General features: G+C 47.6%; 1 pseudogene across 1 annotated transcript; it reads left to right on the top strand.

The window, feature by feature from the left end:
* The first annotated feature begins 6,415 nt into the window (after nucleotides 1-6,415).
* Nucleotides 6,416-6,964, top strand: LOC149869801 (immunoglobulin kappa variable 3-15 pseudogene; annotated as a pseudogene). The gene is made up of 2 exons (XR_016440403.1): nucleotides 6,416-6,484; nucleotides 6,579-6,964. The product of XR_016440403.1 is annotated as an immunoglobulin kappa variable 3-15 pseudogene (transcript).
* The last annotated feature ends 728 nt before the right edge of the window (nucleotides 6,965-7,692 follow it).

The raw sequence follows: 7,692 nt of genomic DNA, 5'->3' as shown, positions 1-7,692 counted from the left end.
TTCCGCAACCCATGGCTACACTGCCCTTGGACCTGAGCTAGTTGCACTCATGCTACCTTGGGTATATCTAGGCACATTTCACACCACTAGCTGCAGTGGAGCGTCACCTGTTTGAAACCACCAAAGTTTGTATTTAAAATCTCTGCCCACATCCCCTGTACCTTAGCATCAGGTCATTTACATATTCTGTCTCCTCTTTTGCATACCCACCCATGGGCAATGGGCCTTTACTCAGCTGTTGAACACATAAATGTTTGCATTGCTGCTCCATGCTCCACTGAGTAACATTTCCAACTTTGACTCAAGCAAGATGATCTCAAAGATTCTCCTCTTCTGGCTCCTGGGTTTCTGCACTGAGGGTAAGAAAGATCACAGTGCAAACAAAGATGATGAGAAATGGAAGATGCCCTAGCAGAGCAGCACTAGGTTATTTCTCTGTCTGATCATTTCCTATGTTCTCTGTGCTGGAATTTCAATTCAGAGCTTCCACCAATGTTAATATGATTCTCCCAGCCATCCAATTCCTTTTTTTTTTTCTTTTTCTTTCCAGGGGCCCAGGGGCAGATTGTGGTGACTCAGTCTCCAGAGTCTGTTGCTGTATCTGTGGGAGAAACTGTCACTATTCGATACACATCCAGCAGAAGCATCGGCACAGAAATGAGCTGGTACCAGCAGAAACCTGGACAAGCTCCCAAACTCCTGATAAACAGTGGCAGCCGTTACACTGGCATCCCTGACCGGTTCAGCCCCAGTGGGTCTGGCACTGACTTCACTCTCACGATCAATGGGGTTGTAGCTGAGGATGCTGGAGATTATTACTGTCAGCAGGATTATACTACACCTCTCACAGTGATACAGTCCAGTACAAAAACCTCTCTGCTCTCTGAAGCATGCCGTGTTGCAGACCTGGGTACACACAAGTGGAACAAGGGTTCAGGCCCAGCTCCACCTCCCCCATTAGCTAGGTTAGTAGCATATACATGGTTATTGTCAACAGTCTATGTGGCTGTAACATCTTCCAAAGGGATTTGCTCAGGTCACTTGTGCTCCATTTTATGCTGCCCATGAAAGGACATGGCTCCATATTCCTAAGTAGGGACCAGAACAGCCACCTCCCTGCTGGGCCCCCTCGGGCCCCGGGGGAGGCACACCTGGGCCATGGGTTAGCGAGGATTTAGTTAAGGAGCTTCTGCAGGGACTGGACATATTCAAGTCAGCCGGCCTGGATGATCTCCACCCTAGAGTTCTAAAGGAACTGGCCGAGGTCATTGCAGGACCCCTGGCATGGCTTTACGAGCACTCGTGGTGCTCCGGTGAGGTACCGGAGGACTGGAAGAGGGCCAACGTGGTCCCCATCTTCAAAAAGGCAGGAAGGAGGACCTGGGAAACTATAGGGCGGTTAGTCTCACCTCGATCCTAGGCAAGCTGTTCGAGAAAATTATTCTGGCACACATCCAGGAGGGGCCAGCAGGGGATTTCATGCTTAGGGGCAACCAACACAGGTTCATCAGTGGCAGGTCCTGTCAGACCAAACTGGTGGCCTTTTACAATCAGATCACCAGATCATTAGATGCAGGGGTAGAAGTGGATATAATCTTTCTGGACTTCCGGAAGGCCTTCGACACTGTCTCTCACCCCGTTCTTATTAAGAAACTGGGGGACGATGGTGTTGACACCCACACAGTCAAATGGGTCACCAACTGGCTGGAGGGCCGCACCCAGAGGGTGGTGGATGGGTCCTTCTCAACCTGGAAGGACGTGGGCAGTGGGGTCCCGCGGGGCTCGGTCCTCGGGCCCGCACTGTTCAACATCTTCATCAGCAATTTGGATGAGGGGGTAAAAAGCACCCTGTTCACATTTGCTGATGACACTAAAATGTGGGGGGACGTGGGCACAGTGGAAGGATGCAACAGGCTACAATCAGACCTAGACAGGTTACAAGGGTGGGCGGACAAGAATAGGATGGGTTTCAACACAGACAAGTGCAAGGTGATGCACCTCGGGAGGAACAACCGGCACCATACCTACAGGTTGGGGAACTCCCCTCTTGTCAGCACGGAGGTGGAAAAGGATCTTGGGGTCATCATTGACTCCAAGATGAACATGGGCTGGCAGTGTGGGGAGGCAGTCAGGAAGGCCAACCGTACCTTGGCATGCATCCACAGATGCATCTCGAGCAGGTCCAAGGAGGTGATCCTCCCCCTCTATGCAGCACTGGTCAGGTCACAGCTGGAGTACTGCGTCCAATTCCGGGCGCCGCACTTCAAGAGGGATGTGGACAACATGGAGAGGGTCCAGAGGACCCGCATGATCAGGGGGCAGCAGGGCAGGCCCTTTGAGGACAGGCTACGGGACCTGAACCTGTTCAGCCTCCAGAAGAGCAGGCTGAGGAGGGGTCTTGTGGCCTGTTATAAACTAGTGAGGGGGGATCAGCAGGCATTGGGGGAGTCCCTGTTCCCCTGAGCACCGCCAGGAGTGACCAGGAATAACGGTCACAAGCTGGCAGAGGGGAGGTTTAGGTGAGATATCAGGAGGCGCTACTTCACAGTCAGTGTGGCTAGGATCTGGAACCAGCTTCCAAGAGAAGTGGTGCAGGCTCCTACCCTGCGGGTGTTTAAGAGGAGGTTAGATGAACATCTTGCTGGGGTCATTTGACCCCAGTAATCTTTCCTGCCCATGGCAGGGGGTCGGACTAGATGATCTGCTCAGATCCCTTCCGACCCTAGAAAGTATGAAACTATGAAACTGTATACATCCCCAAATATTTATTGGCAGGAAAATAATGAGTTGCATGTCTTTAGAGGAGACAGTCTGCCCCCCTGTAAGCCCACTAGCCTGCCCCCAAGCCTTCTTATCTTTCTTATCCAACTGCTGTTTCATTTAAATGAAGATGTACTTTTAAGGGCAGGAGTAGAGACAGGAACCAGGACTCCGGACATCATTCGTGTCATGGCAGTACCCATGTCACTGAGTTACAAAGCCTTTGGGTTCCTCTCTGTCTGGACTCATCTTATCTTATTGCCTTTACTCTGCAGTGGACCACCATCAGCAGAAAGAGTGAAACACCCCTGGTCTGCTGAGTCCATGGTTGAACAAGGTCCTAGTAAGTAGGAGATGCAAGTTCAACCTCCCTCTGATCTCTGAAGGGGAGAGTTCTGGGTCTCACTACTCCTTTGGAAGTGCCCTGACCACAAATACATTAGGCTAAAAGGTGGGAGGCTCCTCCTCTTTCAAATACTTGCTCATTCTGTGACAAATGGTTCAAGGACTTACACAGTGTAGTAGGAACCCAATTGATCATAAGTGATGGATGCCTCTTGATCACACTGTGATGAACAAAGCACAGTGTGCAGGAGATATTTATCTACATGCAACTCCTCTTTTGCATATCCCCACCCCACGGCATTGCCTTGTTTGTGGAGCAATCATAAATGTTTAATGCTGTGTCTAAGCTCAGGATCTACGGGTTCAGAACCAGCAGGGTGATTTCACATTCTCAGCTCCTCTGACTTCTTATTTTCTGGATTCAGGGTAAGAGCAAAAGGGAAAGTTTAGACAAAAACAATAATTGGCTACCAAGATCTAGTTGTGGCCCATATCCTAAAGCTTCAGAGGAGCATTCATCAAGGGAAAAAATATTCTTTACTTCCCCCTGCTGGCAACCAGGAAAAACCCTGAGCACAGGATGATCAGAAATCTTCCATGCTATAAAGAGTAACCCCTGCACCCCGAGTGGGATTCCCTGTTTGAGTACAGCCTCCCTTCCTGGGACATCTTCGGTTCACTCTGAAAGTGATTTCTTGACCCAAACGTTTGGCTTAGGAGACCATCCAAGGGACTCACTCCTCCCGCGATTTGAAGTCTTCTTCTCAGCTCCAATCCACATTTATCCCCAGCCAGCTCTTAGTCATGTGACCTTGTGCCTATGTGATGAAATGGCCTAAAAAACCTTTTCTCCTTTCCGAATGCTCACCCCATGACTGTACTTGGCAAGGGGATCAATATCCCTTCCCCTCCTGCTTTGTTAAATTAAACAAGCCACAATTTCTTTCACACGACGAGTTCTCCATTTCCTTAATCATTGCAGTGACTTTTCTTTGAACCAATCCTAATTTAATTTCTACTTAATAGGCCTCCTGGTCTCTACTAAATATACCTTGCTTCAGGCACCCAATGATTACTATCCTTTTTCATAGCTATGTCTCAACAAGGGTTTGCGGTCATCCTAGAGTCATCCAGTACATCCAAGCCTCTCTCATCCTCAGCTGTCTCAGGTACTTCTGCCCCATATCTTAGCTTCAGTCCTTCTTACTGGTACCCAGTCGTATGACTTTGCCCTTCATACTGTTAAACTTCATGTTGTTGTTAATGCTCCTTTTGCTAAAATGATCTCATTCTTCCTGCAGAATAATCCAGCCCCTGCCCAGAAGGGCAACACCCCCCAGTTTAAGTCACATGCATAAATGCCATGAGGACATATCCGGTTCCAGTACCAAGGACTGCTCAAAATGCTAAACTAGTGGTGTCAACCTTTGACAGGCCAGATGAGGCCAGTAAACCATGTCATTGGGCCCACAGCCACTGGGGAGAAAACATGGAGTACCTCCATATCCTTCCCCTTCCAGGACTTATGCTCAGATAGCCACATCTGTGTGTGGCCAGAGCATGGCCTTCTGTGCACTTAGTTGATGTGCACTGGTTTACTACTCCACAGTGTAAAGATGGGGCCAACACAGCCAGGTACGTGGCTGGAAAGGTGAAAGGGACACTCACAGGGAAATCGAGTTCTGCCTTTTCTAACCCTCATCAGCTTAGATGAGAGAGGCAGCTCTCACTCAAGAAAAATAATAACTTGAATGACAAAGTAGTAGAACAACAAGTATCAGCAACTTCTCTGGTATTTTACACCTTGCTTTAATTTTTTTAGTACCCTCTTAATCTGGACCTACTCCCACAAGGCATGCTCACTGCTTTTTACATTGGAAGTTTTCTACATGACTTGTGAAAAAATACAACCGTGTCCTGTTATTAACAGCAGAGGGCACCCTGTGGTTATGGATGCCGTTAGACAGCTAAAAAGGTAGTTTGTTGTGTTAGTCTGAAATCAGGCAGAAAGCCAGGAGGGGAAAAAAAATGTTAAGCCTGCCGAAAACAGAGATGCATAAACTCTTGTAAGCATGAGCTCGCTCTTGCAGTGGCTGTGAAAGGCCATGCACAGAGCACTCTATCATACAGAAACAGTGATTTGAACACAAAAGACAGGGGTCAGGGTTTGAGGGGAATGGGACAGTTTGGGCAGAAGCAAGCAAGTAATAAGCCCATAGGCCAAGCTGTTACAGAAGCTAATCCAGGCAATGGGATACTGATCCGTAGTCCCTGTGTAGACCGTACGTAACACAATCCCATCTATGGATGATTTCTTGTTCCACAAGTTTGCATTCAAGTTTCGTTTATCAAGTTCTGTTGTTTGAGTAGATAATTGGAAGTCAGCAATGAAATGTCCAGGCAGGTAGCAAGGAGAGACTAAGAGGTAGCTTGATTTGAGAGCATAAGCGCCTGCCAAGGAGAATATACTGAATACTTGCAGAGAAAATGCACCACAAGACCTAATGGCTAGAAGCTGAGGCCAGACAAAGTCAAATTGGAATCAAGACACAAACTTTGAAGGAGGAGGATTAAACAAGAGGACAAACCATCAAGGGGCGTTATGGAGTCTCCCTCTTTTGATGTCTTCAGAGCAAGTCCAATTACCATTAGAGTGCTCCATGTCAATGCTAATTCTCCTTTCAGGTAACTAAGAATTTGGTTTGGTGCTGACCTAGCAGAGATGATCTGCAACCTGAGACATGAGGAGGCGTGGTTGTATTGATGTGCTGCTTTGCAAAGGGACCACCTCGTGTCCCCACTTGGTCCTGGACAACTAAAAAGACCTCATCTGGCTCTAAGAAGGAAAGCTCTCCAAGACAGTGCTTTTTACCCCTTCCTCCCTCCACATCCTCACAGCACCCTGGGCCCTGGGTTTTCCTCACTGGCAACAGAACTAATGTGTAAACTGTGTCCTTCAATGAAACTACATGCTCCAATCATTCAATCTGTAACATGAAGGTGTCTGTACCAGGGTACCACATTAGCAAATGTGACATTCAATATCCATCTCAAAGCACAGGAGTATTAAACTGCTGGGGAGAGCAAATCTTCTGTCCTGTTCATGTTGACGGGTACAGCTGCCACTTATAATAGTTTCCTGTTCATGTCCTGCATCTGTTTCCTCCTGATAACACAGGCATGAAGAAGACTGAAACCTCCAGGACAATTTAGCCTAGCCTGGTATTTGCATAGCTTTCCATACATGATGGTTACAAATGGCTTCTGAGTAGTTATAAACTTCTGCTGCACTTTTATCATACCTGGAAGTACAACACGTCAAGAAGCACCATGATGTTACAGGTGTATTTCATCTGGCTCCTCTTCTCCATGGTGGAAGGTAGGTTATGCAGGCATCTTATGAACTGAACTTGAAGGAAGTTCTCTAAAAAAAATCAGATTCAGTCTAAAGTTTTCCTCTCCCACCTTCCTAGAATCCACTGGGGACATCGTTATAACACAGACACCAGCTTCTGTGACGGTGCTTCCAGGAGAGACGGTCACCATTCAGTGCAAGGCCTCCAGCTCCATGAGTGATGATATGGCTTTGCTGCTGTTCAAATCTGGACAAACTCCCAAGCTCCTCATTGCCAATGGAAACAGCCGTTTCACTGGGGTCCCCGACCGGTTCAGTGGCAGCTACAGTGGCACCGACTTCACCTTCACCATCCGCGGGGTGCAGGTGGAAGATGCTGGTGACTACTACTGTGGGCAGGACAACAGCCGCCCTCTCACAGTGATACACTGCAGTACAAAAACCACCTTGACGCCACAGCATCTGGTGTGTGAAGCAGAAGGAAGCAGGGGAGGCTGCTTCTGACACAGCTGATCTGGAAAATAATGAATGTTTTAGCGAAACAAATTTCTCACACCCTCGTCACTCCATTCACTGATTTCAAACATTGTTTTGACAAAATTCCTTTCCAGTGGGAGAATTGCCAGGGACAGACACTCTCTCAAGGCAGTGCCCAAGATACACATGGTACATAGTCATTGCCACAGACCCACAATGTTCAGCACTCTGCCTCTCTGGGGTTTGCTTTAACACACAGGCTTTTCTCTAATAGGGGGCATATCTACATGTGCTGTTTAATGTGCATTAGCTTATTTTAGCATTAAGGCACCACTTTGAAAAAGTGCACTTTTGCTAAGGCACATTAAAATAAGCTAATGAGTATTAAGCCTCACTGAAAAACACTGTTCTTTAGTTAATGCATATTAAGACCGGCTGATGAGCCTTTTCCTAGTACCTCACAATGGAGGTACTAGATTCAATGCTCATTAACTAAAGCGTGTTAATGCACATGTACATGCACGCCCCTGACTGCTGTGCTTCATGCTGAGTTCAACCTTTCTTGGATGCTGTAGCAGTGCTGCAGGTAGGTCTTGTGGACAGCAACCTCTAAGGACTTAGGAAGGACTAAGTTGCCACTCTACCTCCTTTTTACCCTGTTAAAAGAGCTAAGCTTTAGCTTCTGAATAGATGCAGACATGCCATGGTCCTCTGCATGTATTATTTTCATAGTAAATATGACCACGGCACCCCTG

The sequence above is a fragment of the Crocodylus siamensis genome, chromosome 2, assembly GCF_052110815.1.
Source record: "Crocodylus siamensis isolate JL-2025a chromosome 2, ASM5211081v1, whole genome shotgun sequence".
Lineage (NCBI taxonomy): Eukaryota > Metazoa > Chordata > Crocodylia > Crocodylidae > Crocodylus > Crocodylus siamensis.
This window is presented reverse-complemented; position numbering and strand designations above follow the sequence as displayed.